Source organism: Bos taurus, chromosome 10, assembly GCF_002263795.3.
Source record: "Bos taurus isolate L1 Dominette 01449 registration number 42190680 breed Hereford chromosome 10, ARS-UCD2.0, whole genome shotgun sequence".
Taxonomy (NCBI): Eukaryota; Metazoa; Chordata; class Mammalia; order Artiodactyla; family Bovidae; genus Bos; species Bos taurus.
This window is the reverse complement of record NC_037337.1, coordinates 35,529,807-35,551,189: the sequence shown is the minus strand read 5'-3', so window position 1 is coordinate 35,551,189 and position 21,383 is coordinate 35,529,807. Positions and strand designations below refer to the sequence as shown.

Here is a 21,383-nt window from a genome sequence, read left to right as displayed (position 1 = left end):
GGTTGATGTGGTAAATCACTTTGTCTCTCTTTGTGATTGTCATTGAAAGGCAGAGATTCTTAAACGTAGTGTGCATAAAAATCACTCGTTAAAAAGTGCAGGTTCCTGAGTTACACCATCAGAAATTCTGTTTCGTGGGTTTGGCCTGGGGTCTTTTTTAAAATATAATTTTATTTATTTATTTATTTTTGACTGTGGTGGGTCTTTGTTGCTTCACATGAGCTTTCTCTAGTGGCAAGCAGAGGATACTCTTGGGGTAGGTGGGCTTCTCATTGTGGTGGCTTCTCTTGTTGCAGAGCACAGGCTCTAGAGCATGCGGGCTTCAGTAGTTGTGGCATAGGCTCAGTAGTTGTGGTGCGTGGGCTTAGTTGCCACATGGCATGTGGGATCTTCCTGGACCTGGGATCAAACCCCTGTCTCCTGTATTGGTAGGCAGACCATTGGCAGGCAGGTTCTTTACTACTGAGCTACCATAGGCTCCAAGACCCCTGGCCTAGGATCTTGCAGCCCATATCTTTAATGAATGCTCTATGTGATTTTGATGCAGGTGCTTCACACTTTAACATTCATCTAGGGATGCCCAGCCACCTTCTTAGTGTCTTCTTAGGTGGGCATCATGCAGGTTAACTCCCAAGTTATAGCCCCAGGAGCCAAGCAGTGAGGGTAGATGTTAGGTGAGTGAAAGGAAAGACTGATTACTTAAGTGTCTGGGTCATTAGAAGATGTGTTTTTTTCCTCCTACGGGAGTAGTAGCATTAAGTTAAAGAAAGTGAAATTGCTCAGTTATGTCCGACTCTTTGCGACCCCATGGACTGTCCTACCAGGCTCCTCTATCCATGGGATTTTCCAGGCAAGCATACTGGAGTGGGTTGCCATTTCCTTCTCCCGGAGATCTTCCCAACCCAGGGATTGAACCCAGGTCTCCCGCATTGTAGGCAGATGCTTTACTGTCTGAGCCACCTGGGAAATTGCTTTTAGTCAACTCATTCTTGCAAAGAGTAATTGGAATGGGGAAGAAGTAGGAATTTAAGTTTGGGGTTATTGGCACCAGTTCTACCCCTCTTTTAATAGCCAGTGTTACTTAATATCTGAAGGTAATATGGAAAAGATAGATACTCAGTATTTCAATAAGCAGGACCCCTCCTCAAATCTGACTTAGATAATGAAATTTACCTCAAAATTTTATGAGTGAGATTAATTTCCTAATTCTGCTTCTGCTAACCATCTCCATCTCAGCCCATATCCTATAAGTTATAACTAAATTATTTATTCAAAAGACAGGAGGTTGGTTGCCTTTTGAGGTATATCCTTTATAGAAGTAGTGGTGGGGTAATGTGAGTACTTCATCTTATTTTCAGGTGCTCCTTCTCTGTCTCGCAACCTCATATCTCCATATGGAATTTCAGCTGGAATAGTTAGCAGTCAGAAACATGATAGAACTGTCTGAAGTTACTTAAATCGGAAAACACTAAATCATCCTTCCATTTGTACTATGCAGAATTTATTTTTTACTCACAAAACTTTGAGATTGAAATAAAATTTTAGACAATACCCATCATCTTATGGTACATGTCATATGCCATCCCTAGGATTTTGGGCTTCTTTTGCCTTCATTCCTTTCATTCATGCTGGGCTCCACCTTCTTCTGGGGCTTCTTAATACTTTAGTAACTAAAGCCCTGAAGTTCCACCCATCTGTCACCAGTCTGGATTTCCCAGGCCAACAGTATCCCTAAGATGCTTTAAGCCTAAATGTGCCCTCTAAATATCCAATATGTATGCAGCAATGATCCCAGACTGGGAAAGTAAGTCTTTATAAAAAAAAAGCCACAAGCAGTGTAGTTATGGGAACACACAAGGGTCATGTTAAGTTTGGCACAAAGGAGAACAGAGAGGGTAAGTAGGTGATCAGAAGGACCATTAAGGGCTATTTGAGTTTGGAGAGAATTATGACTGATTTAGCATGCAAATCTCTTGTTACAATATGAACAACAAGGGAGTATTGTGGGTATCTCTAAAGTACACTTCAATTTGGTCTGCTTATTAGGACTTCTTATTGTTAATATCAGGCATCTTTAATTTTTATTATGAGATCTTTGTGTACTATCTCAAGTTACAGAATGCAAAAGCTAATTTAATTCTGCTGCCCTCTTTTATTTTTATTTATTTATTTTTTTGCTGCCCTCTTTTAATCTTATATAAGTCTTGTATTAGGGAGTTTGGCAGGTGTGTTGAACTGAACTCACATCCTGTTCACTTCATGTTAATGTCTCATATTGAATTTAGCATCTCTCAAACTCCCAAGCCTTTATTTCGCTGCTGTTATGCTTCTTTTTCATTATCCTGTCTTTATTGTTTAGGAGCCCAGGTTAGTTTCATCATCATTTAAATTCATTTAAATATAACTAAGATGTTTTAATTCTTTATATCAACCTGTTAATTTTGTGGGGGAGGGGAGTGGATCTTGATGATGCCAAGTAACATTTTGCTTTCAGTGATAACCAGCTGTGTATCTTTGGTTGTTGTTGTTGAGTTGCTAAGTTGTGTTTGACTCTTCATGAGCCCATGGACTGTAGCCTGCCAAACCCCTCTGTCCTTGGGATTTCCCAGGAAAGAATGCTGCAATGGGTTGCCATTTCCTTCTCCAGGGGATCTTCCTGACCTAGGGATCAATCCTGCATCTCCTGCATTGCAGGTGGATTCTTTACCACTGAGCTACCAGGGAAGTGTATCTTTGGTGTCTCCTAAATTATAGAAATTTTTTTAAAAAGTGTTGAATGATCTAGGGAGAGAAAGTTGGAAGTCTTGTCATTAGAGATCTGGTAAAATCTAGGCTACTTTTAATGTACTAGTTAAAACCCTTTTGAAATAATTATTAAACCAATTATGAATGGATTGAATAGAACTATTACCCAGTCCATACATATCTTACTTACCAAAGTATTTTGAGACATTTTATCAGATGCTTTGTTGAAAACCAGATATGTCTATTGTATTTCCTGGGCTTGCTGATAGAAAATAAAGAGAATCTGGCATGATTTATTCTTTTTTCAAATTGAAGTAATAGTTGATTTACAATTCTGTGTTAATATCTGCTGTATAGCAGTGACTCAGTTTTATATATTCTTTTTTGGTATTTTTTTTCCATCATGGTAGTGTATCACAGGATATTGAGTATAGTTCCCTGTGATACACAGTAGGACCTTGTTGTTTGACCATTCCATATATAATAGCTTACATCTGCTAACCCCAACCTTCCACTCTATCACTCCCCCAACCCACCCCCTTTTGGCAACCGTAAATCTGTTCTCTGGGGCATGATTCATACTTAGTGCATCCATGCTGGCCCCTAGTGATTACTTCTGGTCATCCTGTCACTAATTCATACTAGTGTCAGGTTGACCAGTATAAATTTTGCTGTATTTTTTTCTCCTCTTTTTCCTGTCTCTAGTCTTCTGGTTCCTTTCCTATTCTTCATAATTCCTTAAAGGTCTCCAGAGTTAGTCTGTAGTTGTGCTTCTCAAACTTCAGTGTATAAGTGAATGTGCCAGAGATCTGGTTACAATAAAGGTTCTGATTCTGGAGGTCTGGGGTGGAGCCTGAGATTCTGCATTTCTAACAAGCTTCTAGATACTGTTGATGCTATTGGTCCTCAGACTACACTCTGTGTAGCTCGAAACCAGAAGACTTGGCATTCTGGATGAGAAATCTAGATTTGAATGTTCCTTTAGAACAGGAAATAGAATATTCCAAGTAAGTATAATATGCCTAGCCGCTGTTAACGGGAGAAGGCAATGGCACCCCACTCCAGTACTCTTGCCTGGAAAATTCCATGGACGGAGGGCCTGGTGGGCTGTAGTCCATGGGGTCGCTAAGAGTCGGACAGGACTGAGCGACTTCATTTTCACTTTCACTTAGAACAGGAAGGAGGTCTCTGGTGAGTAAAGCTTTCAAGTTCTTATTTCAATACTTACAAACTCATTAGTATCCATATCCTCCAACAGTCATCTATCTCATGCCTTTACCTTTAATGTCTCTTACTTTACCTGGCTCTTTTGCCAATCCCTTTTGCATTTCTCCCCCTTTAGTGTCTTTCTTCTTCTGTTCACAGTTAGGCTTCTTGGGAGAACATGTTTTACACTTCCATTTCACCTGTCCTGATTATCCTTCAGTTAACGACTCTGATCATGTCACTGTCCTATCTGGAACCTTTCCCTGACCTCCTATTCTCTCTGTTTCCTGATAGTGACATTCTGCAACTTGGCCCCTGTTTCCCTCTCCAGCTCACCTCTTCCACTCCAGGAATTCCAAACCACCCATGGTTCCCAGGGCACATTATTTTCTTCCTAGTCTCTTCGCCTTATCTTCTATTGTTCCTTTATCCATAAAAGCTCTTCCTTGGCTAACTGCTCTCATTCTTCAGATATCCCTTTCACTCTCTGTCTCCTCTTAGAAACATGAGCTCTCATCTCTGCTTATAGTTATTGTTTACATAATTCAAGAATGATTGAAAAGAGAGGTACTTGTACGTCTCCATTCTGACCTGGACCTGTAACTGTGGAACTGGTGTAAGGAGGCGTTATATTACCATGTTGGTGATCATTCTTACTGAAAGATTTTAAGGATAGCAAGTCACTTGGTAAAATCACCATAATCTTTTTAAAAAGGGAAGACTTAACTATAAATGAAGAGGAAAAAGAATATTTGAAATTAGTTTCCATTGTGTGAATTAGTCTACCTGACCTATGTAATATTTATTGACGTTATAATGTCAAATAGTTCACATATTTTATATTCACTCCACACACATTTACAGAATACCTATTGTGTACAAAGGATTAAGATTTATCTCTGAAACACACACATTAAGACCATTGACGTTAAGACCATTAAGACCATATTGACATTATAACTTCATAGGAATGAAGCAATAAAATAAAAATATTTTATCAGATTAAAATATTGTCACTAATGTGGTCCACAGAGACAGTGATGAATGGTAAGGTTTTCAGATAATAATTCAGAACTTTGACAACATCTTACATTGGCCACCCTTGGGAGCAGAGTAACAGAGTCTCTTGCTGGCTTAGAGTGGCCTTATGCAAATCACAGGATGAATTGGGGTTTCTTGACAGTAACAGGGAATAGAGATGGAAAGCTGCCTGAAAAGATGCAGACACTGAGGATGGATTATTAGCTGATTTAGATCAGATCAGTCGCTCAGTCATGTCTGACTCTTTGCGACCCCATAAATTGCAGCACGCCAGGCCTCCCTGTCCATCACCAACTCCTGGAGTTCACCCAGACTCACGTCCATCGAGTCAGTGATGCCATCCAGCCATCTCATCCTCTGTTGTCCCCTTCTCCTCCTGCCCCCAATCCCTCCCAGCATCAGAGTCTTTTCCAATGAGTCAACTCTTCGCATGAGGGGGCCAAAGTACTGGAGTTTCAGCTTTAACATCATTCCTTCCAAAGAAATCCCAGGGCTGATCTCCTTCAGAATGGGCTGGTTGGATCTCCTTGCAGTCCAAGGGACTCTCAAGAGTCTTCTCCAACACCACAGTTCAAAAGCATCAATTCTTCGGCACTCAGCCTTCTTCACAGTCCAATTCTCACATCCATACAAGACCACAGGAAAAACCATATCCTTGACTAGATGAACCTTTGTTGGCAAAGTAATGTCTCTGCTTTTGAATATGCTATCTAGGTTGGTCATAACTTTCCTTCCAAGGAGTAAGCATCTTTTAATTTCAAGGCTGCAGTCACCATCTGCAGTGATTTTGGAGCCCAGAAAAACAAAGTCTGACACTGTTTCCACTGTTTCCCCATCTATTTCCCATGAAGTGATGGGACCGGATGCCATGATCTTCATTTTCTGAATGTTGAGCTTTAAGCCAACTTTTTCACTCTCCACTTTCACTTTCATCAAGAGGCTTTTTAGTTCCTCTTCACTTTCTGCCATAAGGGTGGTGTCATCTGCATATCTGAGGTTATATATGTTTCTCCCGGCAATCTTGATTCCAGCTTTTGTTTCTTCCAGTCCAGCGTTTCTCATGGTGTACTCTGCATATAAGTTAAATAAACAGGGTGACAATATACAGCCTTGATGTATTCCTTTTCCTATTTGGAACCAGTCTGTTGTTCCATGTTCAGTTCTAACTGCTGCTTCCTGACCTGCATACAAATTTCTCAAGAGGCAGATCAGGTGGTCTGGTATTCCCATCTCTTTCAGAATTTTCCACAGTTTATTGTGATGCACACAGTCAAAGGCTTTGGCATAGTCAATAAAACAGAAATAGATGTTTTTCTGGAACTCTCTTGCTTTTTCGATGATCCAGCAGATGTTGGCAATTTGATCTCTGGTTCCTCTGCCTTTTCTAAAACCAGCTTGAACATCTGGAAGTTCACGGTTCACATATTGCTGAAGCCTGGCTTGGAGAATTTTGAGCATTACTTTACTAGGGTGTGAGATGAGTGCAATTGTGCGGTAGTTTGAGCATTCTTTGGCATTGCCTTTCTTTGGGATTGGAATGAAAACTGACTTTTTCCAGTCCTGTGGTCACTGCTGAGTTTTCCAAATTTGCTGGCATATTGAGTGCAGCACTTTCACAGCATCATCTTTCAGGATTTGGAATAGCTCAACTGGAATTCTATCACCTCCACTAGCTTTGTTCGTAGTGATGCTTTCTAAGGCCCACTTGACTTCACATTCAAGGATGTCTGGCTCTAGGTCAGTGATCACACCATCATGATTATCTGGGTCGTGAAGATCTTTTTTGTACAGTTCTTCTGTGTATTCTTGCCACCTCTTCTTAATATCTTCTGCTTCTGTTAGGTCCATACCATCTTTATCGAGCCCATCTTTGCATGAAATGTTCCTTTGGTATCTCTGATTTTCTTGAAGAGATCTGTATTCTTTCCCATTCTGTTGTTTTACTCTATTTCTTTGCATTGATCGCTGAAGAAGGCTTTCTTATCTCTTCTTGCTATTCTTTGGAACTCTGCATTCAGATGTTTATATCTTTCCTTTTCTCCTTTGCTTTTCACTTCTCTTCTTTTCACAGCTATTTGTAAGGCCTTCCCAGACAGCCATTTTGCTTTTTTGCATTTCTTTTCCATGGGGATGGTCTTGATCCCTGTCTCCTGTACAATGTCATGAATGTCATTAGCTGATTATTCAAGCACTAGATGCTCTGAACTTGAAATAAATTAAGTCCAAAACAAACAAGGCTATGACCAGATAAAATTTTTTAATAAAATTTTAAAATGTTTTCCACAGCTATGGTCATGATCTCGCAGGCAACAAATGCAATTTGCTATCAGATGCATTATTGCCATGGCACTTGCAGATATGAGAAGGGATTGGAAAAGGTGGAAGTTGAAGGGCTAATAGACTTAAAACCTTATTTGCAAAATGGTCTTAATGTGTGTGTTTCAGAGATAAATATTAATTCTTTGTACACAATAGGTATTCTATAAATGTGTGTGGAGTGAATATAAAATGTGTGAACTATTTGAAATTAAATGAAGGGTTTTTATTAAGGAACTGTTTGTGGTAGTGTGTTTTGCTTCTCTGGTGGTTCAGATGGTAAAGAATCTGCCTGCAGTGCAGGAGACCAAGGTTCAATTCCTGGGTTGGGAAGATCCCCTGAAGGAAATGGCAACCGACTCCAGTACTTTTGCCTGGAGAATTCCATGGACAGAGGAACCTGGCAGGTTACAGTCCATGGGTCTGCAAAGAGTCAGACATGACTGAGTGACTAACACTTTAGATGGGATCAGTGTTGGGTAATGGGCCAGAGGGCTCTAGAATTAGATAGTTCTGGGTGTTCTGGTTCTGGCACTTGTTAGCATTTTGTCCTTGTGCTAACTGTTATTATTTTTAAGGTAATGTTTGTCTCCTTGTAAAATAGTAGAGAATTTAGAAAACACAGAAAGTTGTGAAGAAGAGAAGAGTAAATATTCATGAACATTTTCTTATATCATTAAACATTTGTTAAAAGCACCATTTCATACATTTGTGTGGTATTCAGGTATTTAATCATTTAACCATTCTTACATTTTTGGACATGGAAGATGTTTCTTTTTTTAAACCATGAAGAGTAGTGCTGTGATGAGTATCTTTTAATTAAAAAAAGGTATTTGTCCAAGTTTTTTTCTCAATGGCGTGATTTCCTAGAAAGGGTGTTATGGAGTTTTATTTGTACATTTTTAATATTTGCTTTTGAAGTTCTTGATAACTGAAAGCAGAGTAAAGGATAAACAATTATGCTGAGCTCCAGTTTTCTTATTTATCTGTATCATAATGCTGGGAGGCTATATGCTAATATCTGCAGAGCACTAGCAAGATGACTGGCAAATACTCAAATATTGTCAGTGTTTCTCGTCTTTGCTTTAATATCATTATTGTCCATACTGTCAGTTTCTGTAATATAACAGCCAGATATTTTACCAGTAAAAGAAAGCTTATTTAAGAATAGCTGGAGGAATTGCAACTTAGGGTACATGAACTATGGAAGACTATAGGCAAATCCAGAGACAAGGCAGGGGAACTTGCTATTATAGGGAAGAGGAGGGAACAGGGCAGGGCTGTAATAACCAAAGAATCCATTGAAGGAAGCTGTGAGTCCAAAGTATGGAGGGTCTCCCCATAGAAGAATCAACCAGTTCATTGGTTGGATTGCTACCGTCTCTGATCAGAGTGTATGTATGTGTGTGGGAGGTGGGAGGGAGGATTTTCTTCTTCCTGCTGGATAGTAAAGTTATTGTTGTTTAGACTCTTAAGTTGAGTTGGATTCTTTTCAACCCCATATACTGAAGCCCACTTGGCTTCTCTGCCAATGGGATTTCCCAGGCAGGAATACTGGAGTGGGTTGCCAGTTTCTTTCTCCAGGGGATCTTCCTGACCCAGGGATTGAACCTGTGTCTCCTGCATTGGCAGGCAGGTTTTTTTTTTTTTTTTTTTTTTAGCCGCTGAGCCATCTGGGAAAGGAAATAGGGTAGTAGGGAAGCCTGGATAGTAAAGTAGGCACACCTTTCTGTTACAGATGTAGGTGTACATCTCCTTTTCCAAGTAATTGACTATCTCCGTGAGGCATGAGAGCTCCCCCTACAGGCCTATCCTCACTCCAGTTTTAATTGAGATTCTTTAATTCCACCCTACCAAATCAGTAAGTGCTCAACCACCACAGTTATCTGTTGTTTAAAAAAGAAAATAAACTCTAACTGAATTGTATGTCTTGTTGTGATATAGAATTTGTCTGTGTGACTATCTATCCCAGTGCTCTTTTTTGGAAACTGCCTTTAAAAATGTGTGTGAAGGTGGAAGGTTGAGGGGAAACACAGTGTTGGGTTTATTTAAAGTATTTCTTTTGAGTTAAAAAACAAACAGAAAATTGTTGCAATCCATTGAAATATTGGCACAACTTGCTTCTATATCTATCTTGGTTTTAATATAATGTCAAGGCTGGTAGTTCACAACTGTGTGAATTTAGTGTGCATTTCAGTTTTGTGTGTTGGCTAGTGGGAAAAGCAAGAGAGGGGAATCAATGTTCTTGAGACCCCAAGTTGCCAGTGTAAATTAATGTAATTTGAGAGCCTTGAGTCACTTCAAAAGATGTTATAAAATGGTAATTATAATAAATGATGGTCAACACCAAAATCAGATTGATTATATTCTTTGCAGCCAAAGATGGAGAAGCTCTATACAGTCAGCAAAAACAAGACCGGGACCTGACTGTGGCTCAGATCATGAACTCCTTATTGCCAAATTCAGACTGAAATTGAAGAAAGTGGAGAAAACCACTAGACCATTCAGGTATGACCTAAATCAAATACCTTATGATTATACAGTGGAAGTGAAAAATAGATTTAAGGGACTAGATCTGATAGAGTGCCTGATGAACTATGGATGGAGGTTCGTGACATTGTACAGGAGACAGGAATCAAGACCATCCCCAAGAAAAAGAAATGCAAAAAAGCAAAATGGTTGTCTGAGGAGGCCTTACAAATAGCTGTGAAAAGAAGGGAAGTGAAAAGCAAAGGAGAAAAGGAACGATATACCCATTTGAATGCAGAGTTCCAAAGAATAGCAAGGAGAGATAAGAAAGCCTTCCTCAGCAATCAATGCAAAGAAATAGAAGAAAACAATAGAATGGGAAAGACTAGAGATCTCGTCAAGAAAATTAGAGATACCAAGGGAACATTTCATGCAAAGATGGGCTCAATAAAGGACAGAAATGGTAGGGACCTGCAATGGCAACCCACTCTAGTACTCTTGCCTGGCAAATCCCATGGACGGAGGAGCCTGGTGGGCTTCAGTCCATGGGGTCACTAGGAGTCGGACACGACTGAGCGACTTCACTTTCACTTTTCACTTTTATGCACTGGAGAAGGAAATGGCAACCCACTCCAGTGTTCTTGCCTAGAGAATCCCAGGGATGGTGGAGCCTGGTGGGCTGCTGTCTATGGGGTCGCATAGAGTCGGACACGACTGAAGCGACTTAGCAGCAGCAACAGAAGCAGAAGATACTAAGAAGAGGTGGCAAGAATACACAGAAGAACTGTACAAAAAAGATCTTCATGACCAAGATAATCACAATGGTGTGATCACTCACCTAGAGCCAGACATCCTGGAATGTGAAGTCAAGTAGGCCTTAGGAAGCATCACTACGAACAAAGCTAGTGGAGGTGATGGAATGCCAGTTGAGCTATTTCAAATCCTGAAAGATGATGCTCTGAAAGTGCTGCATTCAATAGCCAGCAAATTTGGAAAACTCAGCAGTGGTCACAGGACTGGAAAAGATCAGTCCCAATCCCAAAGAAAGGCAATGTCAAAGAATGCTCAAACAACCATACAATTGCACTCATCTCACATGCTAGTAAAGTAATGCTTAAAATTCTCCAAGCCAGGCTTCAGCAATACGTGAACTGTGAACTTCCAGATGTTCAAGCTGGTTTTAGAAAAGGCAGAGGAACCAGAGATCAAATTGCCAACATCTGCTGGATCATCGAAAAAGCAAGAGAGTTCCAGAAAAACAGGAACTCTATTTCTGCTTTATCGACTATGCCAAAGCCTTTGACTGTGTGCATCACAATAAACTGTGGAAAATTCTGAAAGAGATGGGAATACCAGACCGCCTGACCTGCCTCTTGAGAAACCTGTATGCAGGTCAGGAAGCAACAGTTAGAACTGGACATGGCACAACAGACTGGTTCCAAATAGGAAAAGGAGTATGTCAAGGCTGTATATTGTCACCCAGCTTATTTAACTTATATGCAGAGTACAGCATGAGAAACGCTGGGCTGGAAGAAGTACAAGCTGGAATCAAGATTGCCGGGAGAAATATCAATAACCTCAGATAAGCAGATGACACCACCCTTATGGCAGAAAGTGAAGAGGAACTAAAAAGCCTCTTGATGAAAGTGAAAGTGGAGAGTGAAAAAGTTGGCTTAAAGCTCAACATTCAGAAAACGAAGATCATGGCATCTGGTCCCATCATGTCATGGCAAATAGATGGGGAAACAGTGGAAATGGTGGCTGACTTTATTTTGGGGGGCTTGAAAATCACTGCAGATGGTGATTGCAGCCATGAAATTAAAAGACGCTTACTCCTTGGAAGGAAAGTTATGACCAACTTAGACAGCATATTGAAAAGCAGAGACATTACTTTGCCAAAAAATGTCTATCTAGTCAGGGCTATGGTTTTTCCAGTGGTCATGTATCGATGTGAGAGTTGGATTATAAAGAAAGCTGAGCACATAAGAATTGATGCTTTTGAACTGTGGTGTTGAAGAAGACCCTTGAGAGTCCCTTGGACAGCAAGGAGATCCAACAAGTCCATCCTAAAGGAAATCAGTCCTGGGTGTTCATTGGAAGGACTGATGTTGAAGCTAAAACTCCAATACTTTGGCCACCTGATGTGAAGAGCTGACTCATTTGAAAAGACTCTGATGCTGGGAAAGATTGAGGGCAGGAGAAGGGGATGACAGAGGATGAGATGGTTGGATGGCATCACCGACTCGATGGACATGGGTTTGGGTGGACTCTGGGAGTTGGTGATGGACAGGGAGGCCTGGCGTGCTGCGGTTCATGGGGTTGCAAAGAGTCGGACGTGACTGAGCAACTGAACTGAACTGAAAATAAATAAATCAGGAAATAATGAATCCTCATATCTGATTTCCAAAATTCTAGTTGTTTGAGAATGGGTCCATCTTGATAGCTTAAATTATTCAGGTAGACTATTGTTTTCTCTTTGATTTAAAATTTCTATTGAGAGTATCAGTATTGCATTTTCATCTCATTCTGGGGTTCTAGTCTATTTAGGCTCAAAAATAGCATAAGCAGATTCTCCTGGCATATCATTTATTCTTTAAGGAGATTTTGTTATTTATTGTCAATACTGTTCTGGGTCTGAGAGATGATTTCATATTGGGGTATAATATGTGAACAGATAAATAGAACCAGCTTTATAGCTGTTTTGTCTTTATTATCATCATTGTTACATAGCTGGAAAAGATTTAAGAGGCTTCCTAATCTAGTCTTCTACCTTTTCAAAAAGGAGAAGACCTCTGCAACACTGACTGCTTCCTTCTCCATGGCTTCTGTCTTTTTCCATTAAACTCCACAGAAGACATATACCATGGTGCTAAATTTAGTCTGTGGCCCCTAAGGAGATCTAGTCAAGTCCAGCTCATCCATGGTCAGGTGGACCTCAGCTTCAGTTTTCACACCAAGTCTAGAGTCATTAAGTGGGTGATGAGCAGATTTGTGTTTCTGCTTTTTCGTGAGCCAAAGGGTAAAACTCAAAAAGGTTTCTTTAGTTTGGGTAATACTAGACACTTGCATGGTACTTGCAGCTAAAATAACGAGTAAACATTTGCTAAGCAAATTGACTATTGCTTGTCACATAGTAAATACTGTAAACATGTTTGAAAATACAATAGAAAGTGTGATTTATAGTTAAAATCATTGTCTATGATTCCATACTGCGCAGCTCAGAAGAGCTTTACATTTGGCGGCTCCCTAGGCTCTTAGTGGCCTGGGTCTGAGGCTCATCTCCTCAGGCTCTCCTTCATCCTTGTTATCAGGTTTTTGTCTTTGCTCAGTTACCTCTTAATAACTGCAACCTTCTGCAGATGAGAAACATCCTCACAGTGGAGCCCATTCAGATTTCATTGCAGTTTCTTGTATAGAGTTGTGCAGGGAACCCAAATCAGGGACTGGGGTGAATTGATTATTTTTAAAAGTAAATAAGAGATTCTTTTAAATAATACTGCTTTGTTTTCTAGACTGGAGCTGCCAAAAACTGAACTTCATTTTTCCAGCCTTTGTATTCACCGAAAAGAGATGTTGTAGGTCTTAAGGGCAGTGGTATGTTGGTAAATGGTATGTTGGTAAATGTTTAATGACCAGCTCTCTCTTGGAAAAAAGCTTTAATTTGATATGTTTGCCAATTTTGATGGTGTAGATATTTCCACCACGAATTTAAAGCTACCGATGTGACCTCACTGAAGTGGAGCTGGGAAGAGATATGTACGTTCAGCTCTCCTGAGCTGGGAGCAGGTTCCTGCTTGCCACTTTAAATACAGGACTGAGGGGATGTGCCTTTGGTCCAGCCATGGAAGGTCTGTGGCGATGCTGAGTGTGGCTCTTCCTAGTGTTATTTGTCCACCTGCTGTATGTCGTGCACTGCTCTAGGTACTGGGGGTGTAAGAATGAGCAAACTGAAGTCACTGCCTGTGTGGCATTTATATCCCAGCAAGAGGTTTCAGAAATTTTGCAGTTTCAAGTTTTTGAGATGCTAACATTCTCGTATTTGAGGACAATTTGAGCCAAGGTCCCATAACACTTTATTCAGTAAGGAAAATACAATGGGCTCATTTAATTTTTCCTGGGCTTAAAGCAGGGATTGTGAGGGAGAAGGTAGCATTGCTCTCTGAATTGTCCCTACCTTGAAGTGGCAGAGACCCCAAACCTTGCAACACCAGGAGCATTAGCAGTTGCCACAAGGGGTGGGAATTACAATGGCAGAGAAGATAAGGGTCTTGTTTGCTTGCTTGGAGTTTTAGTTCTCTAACTAATCCAGGGGAGGTGACTTAATTGCAAGCCATTAGTCTTCCTCATTAAAAGTTAATGAGCTGGAAGTTTATAAAGTGGGCAAGATTCTGGCAACTGAAATCTTATCAAAGAATTGCAAAGGTCTACATCTTCAAGAAGGGTAAGAAAGGCATTGGAGAAGCTACTGTCAGAGCTCAGGGAGAAGGATAACAATACATGCTCCTTTGGAAGAGAAGTTAGGATTCTTGGTGAAGAACATCAAATCAAGTGAAATTTTTGTCTAGGAAGGTAGGTCATTAGGAAACTCAAAAGCTTTAGATAAGCAGAAGCAGAAACAGTTAATTTCCAACAACAAACTTTGTTGGAAATTAACTGTTTGATGCTTTGTAAGTCCTGCTTGGATTGCAGGGCTCTCTAGGACCTCTGCCCATGCTGCTTTTCACCTGTCAAATGTCAAATGAATGATTCATTCATACATAGTGTCTAATGATACTGCTGCCTTACTCAGTGTCATCATTCCAGCGAATGTAGATTGTAGACCATTCATGTCTGTTTATCTGGAATATGCATTGCTCATTCATGCCCAGGCCATCTCCATCTTCCTTAGAAGCAAGGTTCTTCATGCTGGCTTGGAATTTAATCCTTGACTATGAGATTTTTAGCCAAACAAAGGAAACCCAATCCCTTTTCTAGTACAAGGGCCCCTTTCAACTATTTTGGAATGACCAATGTGTCTTCCTGGATGATTCAGCAGTAAAAGAATCTGCCTGGAAAGCAGGAGATGCAGGAGACGAGGGTTCGATCCCTGGGTTGGGAATATCCCCTGGAGGAGGAAATGGCAACCCACTCCAGTATTCTTACCTGGGAAATCCCATGGACAGAGGAGCCTGGTGGGATACAGTGCGTGGGGTCACAAAGTTGGACTTGACTGAGTACCCATGTAGAGTGTGTGTCTTCAGCTATGGGTTTTGGATTACCTATATCACAGTTGCCTTCTGGCACATCTCTAAAATACCCATTCCTGTGATGATGTGCCCCAAACCTACTGAACCAGAGTCTCTAGAGTGGGGTTTAGGAATTTGCATTTTTAATAAGTTTCTCAGGTGATTCATGGGTGCACTAAAGTTTGATAACCACTGGTTTAGACTCAGAGACTGTTAGGAAATAGCCTCAGAGTTTCCCTGGGGCCCAACCTGAATCCCATTGGAACAAAAGCTGCCTACCTGTCCCTGCAGGTAAGCCTGGGAAAGGGTTGGAGCCTTATTTTCTGTTTAAATTAGGATACCCACATGATTTGTTAGGCCAGTAGGGTCAAGTCCCCTTCCCAAAGATCACTATTATGTGACACACTGATGCTAACAGGCCCAGGTCAATTAACCATTACAGCTGAAGGTGAACATAATCAATTATTTTGTTTTTAGCTGCTAAAATTTAATTCTGCTATTATCATGTTATAGGCATTTGCATGATGGTTGACAAAAAAGAAATCAGTGTAAGTAAATACATTTTGTGCCCTTTACTTGTCTGACATTCTAGTATTCGTGTACCAAGTGTTGCTTCTTTCAAATCAGTAAAAATCTTAAAGTCTTTCAAATCTTAAAAATCATTCAGTCCCACACTTTGATGCTTCTGACCGCATGGCCTGCTGCTGAGGCGAAACAGCATAGATATCTTTAGTTGTCTCCAATGCCATCATTTTATAGATGTTGAAATCAAAGTTGGGGGAGAGGAGGCGACTTATCTGGGTGTGCGGGGGTGCAGCAGGCCCCAGGTCTCGCCTCTTCTAGGTGAGCGTTCTTTCCTTCCCTGGGCTGCTTCCCAGCAAGAGGGAAGTGTTCCTGACAAGTTCTCTGCTGAGTCTCACAGTTCTTGGCAGACAAATCCAAGATTCCCATTTCTAAAGACACATTATTTAGCATTCCCCTGTGAAAGCAGGGACACTGTGTTGAATTATAGATTTAGTCTAAGATTTGGAGAAATTGTGTCTTTCTCTCTGCGTCTTGCTCCGCATCACTGAGCACTGGCTTTCTGGAAGGGAGGAGCAGTGCTTGGCTGATTATATGGGCCAGGGGACTGTCTTCAGTGCCTAGCAGGGCAAGTATGCTGTGATTACCAAGTCCGCTGATAGTTGTGCCATAGTTAATGAATCAGAAGCCTTGTCTCTAATTTACTTTGGAGACTGATAGGTGATTTGGAAAATGGGCAGGAGAGGCTGCTTGGAGCAAGAAGGTGGGGAAGCTTTCTTTTGTTTTGCATTTCACATTCCTCCTTCTTTACCTGACTTACTTTGGAGACCATTCTGGCTTTACAGGGGGGCACAGACACATCTGAAGGTGGAATCAGCAAGAATAAACATTCAACAAGCAGAGCAAAGCTAGAGAGTTTGGCTTAGTTCCCTCAGATAGTGCTGATGAGCCAGTGAATCTTGGTTACTAACATGATGTTTTCTAGAGTCTGGTCAATCTTTTTGCGGGAGCAGGGTAAGGTAAATCAGTCATGCATGGTAAGTTTGATAGAAAATGATCAAGAACTATTTCTTGGGGGGAAAAAACCTGTAGTTAGTAAAGGTCTGAGTCAATGACTTTTGACCTGTTAAACTTGCAAAACCCAGTGTTCTTTATCATGTGGCTGTCACAGCTTGTTCCCCATTCAGTGTCTATCCTCTTATTATTTATTCCTTTCTTAAAAGATTCTGATTTTGTTTAGGGTAACAGAGTGCCTAGATAGAAGTACCTTCCAGATTCCTTTGGAGATAGGGGTGGATCTGGCCAGTTAGTAGTAAGTGGAAGTTTACTGGATGGGGCTCTGGAAATATCTTTTTTTTTTTTTTCTGATGATAAGGATCAGGTCAAGCTGGGACATGCCTTTGTTTTAGCCTAGGCCTTTTCTGTTTTCTGCCTAGCATATAATGGCCACCCCTTGACCATTAAAAAATGATCTGAAGACCTGAAGAGACATTTTCCAAAGAGGACATTCAGATGACCAACAGGTACATAACAAAAGAGAAACAGGCTCACAGATTTAAAGAACAAACTAGAGGTTGCCAGTGGGGAGAGCAAAGGTAGGAGGGGCAAGGCAGAGGAGGGGATTCAAAAGTACAAACTGTTATGTAGAAAATAGATATGCCATGGGGGTATATTGTACAACATAGGGAATATAAACAATATTTTATAATAACTATAAACAGTATAATCTTTTAAAATTCTGAATCACTATTTTATACACCTATAACATATAATATTGTACATCAACTATATTTCAATTAAAAAAAGAAATTCCTTTCAAATTAAAAAAAAGAAAAAAGAGCAACAATAAAAAAATCCCATGTTTATCAGCAGATTGGTAATAAATGCTGGCAAAAATGCTTGAAAAATTAATAGTAAATGCTTCCCTTATACAAGTGAAAGCTATTATTTGCAATTTAATACCTAATGTTTAGCAAGATGATCAATTTCATACCCAGTGATTTTTTCTTTCTCCTTATTTTACTAAAATAGAAAATACTTCATAATTTTTGTCAGGAGTGGCAGCAAGCGTATGATAACTCTGTCAGTTTAAGAAATTGGATGATTCAAATTGAACTTGTGTCCAGAAATGATAGTGTGATTTTTCACATGAAGAGTAGTCAGTGTTTCATCAGATGATAAATCTGTAAGTCTGCAAGAACATCTTCCTCAAACTTGCCCTTCAGTCTTCTCAAAGAACCTCTATAGTTTATTCTCAATATTCAGAATAAACATGTTGTATTCCTGAATAAGAGGATCAGGAAAATCAAATGACCAACTGGACTGCTGACATTTGCCACCTGAAACCATGGAGCTGCTTCTTCCTGATGCTATCTGTGTAGAACAGGAATGCTTTAGCCTCATCCCTTGGTTCAAAAGGTGGCATCAGTGCCCTTGACAGAGCACTTCTGGTGGGAACAACCAATCTAGGACTCTGTCTATTTTGTTGCAGAGCATGCTGAGAAGACAAATGCACAGTGGCTGTCATTTGATTATACTCAAGTTTTAAACTATTTCCTACACCCCCAGTTTAAGATCAGGAGGCATATTGTTGTGTGTTATCCATTGTAGTGAATAAAGCTGTGGGTGTTTTGCATAAAGATAAAGCTTCTTTTATTTGTGTAGCACTCTCCTCTCTCTCCTCCCTCCTGGAGAAGGCAATGGCAACCCACTCCAGTCCTCTTGCCTGGAAAATCCCATGGATGGAGGGGCCTGGTAGGCTGCAGTCCATGGGGTCGCTAGGAGTCGGACACGACTGAGTGACTTCACTTTCACTTTTCACTTTCATGCATTGGAGAAGGAAATGGCAACCCACTCCAGTGTTCTTGCCTGGAGAATCCCAGGGACAGGGAAGCCTGGTGGGCTGCCGTCTATGGGGTCACACAGAGTTGGATACGACTGAAGCGACTTAGCAGCTTCTCCTTCCCTGGAAACATAGCTGGTTATTCTATCATTATTGATCCTAAGGGACCTTTTCCAATGAAAAATGTCTTTTATTGATGAGTTTTTTGGTGAGAGACAGAAGCAAGAGTTTTAAAGTACTTCTCCCTCAAATATGTACTGTTGTTGTTCAGTCGCCCAGTTGTGTCAGACTCTTTGTGACCCCATGGACTGCAGCACACCAGGCCTCCCTGTCCCTAACCATCTCCCAAAGTTTGCCCAAGTTCATGTCCATTGCATCGGTGATGCCATCCAGCCATCTCATCTTCTGACTCCCTCTTCTCCTTCTTCCCTCAATCTTTCCCAGCATCAGTATGGTACTGGCACAAAGACAGAAATATAGATTAATAGAACAAAATAGAAAGCCCAGAGGTAAATCCACATACCTATGAACACCTTTTCTTTGACAAAGGAGGCAAAAATATACAATGGAGAAAAGACAATATTTTTAACAAGTGGTGCTGGGAAAACTAGTCAACCACCTGTCAAAGAATGAAACTAGAATGCTTTCTAACACCATACACAAAAATAAACTCAAAATAGATTAAAGATCTAAATATAAGACCAGATACTATTAAACTCTTAGAGGAAAACATAAGCAGGACACTCTCTGACATAAATCACAGCAAGATCCCAGAGTAATGGAAATAAAAACAAAAATAAACAAATGGGACCTAATTAAGCTTAAAAGCTTTTGCACAACAAAGGACACTATAAGCAAGGTGAAAAGGCAGCCTTCAGAATGGGAGAAAATAATAGCAAATGAAACAACTGACAATTAATCTCCAAAATATAAAAGCAGCTCATGCAGTTCCATACCAGAAAAATAACCAACACAATAAAAAAGTGGACCAAAGAACTAAACAGACGTTTCTCCAAAGAAGACATACAGATGGCTAATAAACACATGAAAAGATGCTCAACATCACTCATTATCAGAGAGATGCAAATCCCATCTCACATTTTTGATGGCTGCCATCAAAAAGTCTACAAACAACAAATGCTGGAGAGGATGTGGAGAAAAGGGAACCCTGTTACACTGTTGGTGGGAATGAAAACTAGTACAGCCACTATGGAGAACAGTGTGGAGATTCCTTAAAAAATTGGAAATAGAACTGCCATATGACCCAGCAACCCCATGTCTCTTCCAATTCCTCAGTGTGTATGCCCAGCAGTGGGATTGCTGGATCATATGGCAGTTCTGTTTCCAGTTTTTAAAGGAATCTCCACACTGTTCTCCATATCAAGATTGCTGGGAGAAATATCAATAACCTCAGATATGTAGATGACACCACCCTTATGGCAAAAATGAAGAACTAAAGAGCCTCTTGATGAAAGTGAAAGAGGAGAGTGAAAAAGTTGGCTTAAAACTCAACATTCAGAAAACTAAGATTATGGCAAATAGATGGGGAAACAGTGGAAACAGTGACAAACTTTATCTTTTGGGACTCCAAAATCACTGCAGATGGTGACTGCAGCCATGAAATTAAAAGATGCTTGCTCCTTGGAAGAAAAGTTATGATGAACCTAGACAGCATATTAAAAAGCAGAGACATAACCTTGTCAACAAAGGTCTGTCTAGTCAAAGCTATGGTTTTTCCAGTGGTCATGTATGGATGTGAGAGTTGGACTATAAAGAAAGCTGAGCACCAAAGAATTATGCTTTTGAACTGTGGTGCTGGAGAAGACTCTTGAGAGTCCCTTGGACTGCAGGGAGATCCAACCAGTCCATCCTAAAGGAAATCAGTCCTGAATATTCATTGGAAAGACTGATACTGAAACTCTAATACTTTGGCCACCTGATGTAAAGAACTTACTCATTTGAAAAGACCCTGATGCTAGGAACAATTGAAGGCAGGAGGAAAAGGGGACGACAGAGGATGAGATGGTATCACCGACTCAATGGACATGAGTTTGAGTAAACTCTGGGAGTTGGTGATGGACAGCGAGGCCTGGCGTGCTGCAGTCCATGGGATCTCAAAGAGTCAGACACGACTGAGTGACTGAACTGACTTGAACTGAATGGGGCTTGATGCCATGATCTTAATTTTTTTAATATTCAGTTTTAAGTTGGCTCCTTCACTCTCCTCTTTCACCCTCATCAAGAGGTTCTTTAGTTCTTCCCGTTCTGCCATTAGAGTACCATCTGCATATCTGATGTTGTTGATGTTTCTCTTGCCTATCTTGATTCCAGCTTGTTACTCATCCAGCCTGGCATTTCTTATTATGTGCTCAGCATATAGGTTAAACAAACAGGATGACAGCAGACAGCCAGGTTATACTCCTTTCTCAATCTTGAACCAATCAGTTTTTCCATTCTGAGTTCTAACTTTTGCTTCTTGACCTGCATATAGGTTTCTCAGGAGACAGGTAAGATGGGTTGGTATTTCCATCTCTTTAAGAGCTTTCCACAGTTTTTTATGATTCACACAGTCAAAGGCTTTAGCGTAGTTGATGAAACAGAGGTACATGTTTTTCTAGAATTACCTTGATTTCTCTATGATCCAGTGAATGTTGGCAATATCTCTGGTTCCTCTTCCTTTTTCTAAACCCAGCTTGGACATCTGGAAGTTCTTGGTTTGCATAATGTTGAAGCCTACCATGCAAGATTTTAAGCATGACCTTACTAGCATGGGAGATGAGTGCAATTGTCTGATGTTTAAAACATTCTTTAGTACTACCCTTCTTCGGAATTGGAATGAGGATTGACCTTTTTCAGTCCTGTGTCCACTGCTGGGTCTTCTAGATATGCTGATATGTTGAATGGAACACCTTGATGGCATTATCCTTTAGGGTTTTGAAAAGCTCTACTGGAATTCCATCACACCCACTAGCTTTGTTAACAGCAGTGCTTCCTAAGGGCCACTTGACTTCACATTC

At 40.5% G+C, this 21,383-nt stretch overlaps 1 protein-coding gene across 3 annotated transcripts in view; it reads left to right on the top strand.

Moving 5' to 3' along the window:
• Positions 1–21,383, top strand: part of GPR176 (G protein-coupled receptor 176) — a 123,677-nt gene that overhangs the window by 27,702 nt on the left and 74,592 nt on the right. The window contains exons 1-2 of one of the 3 annotated variants that reach the window (XM_059890435.1): positions 9,016–9,169; positions 9,685–9,816. The exons of 1 other annotated variant lie outside the window; for it this stretch is intronic. The gene's annotated coding sequence lies outside the window, so the exon portion shown is untranslated. Of the gene's footprint in view, positions 1–9,015; positions 9,170–9,684; positions 9,817–21,383 lie in introns of those variants that run through there. One more of the 3 variants, XM_059890436.1, reaches the window with a different exon arrangement.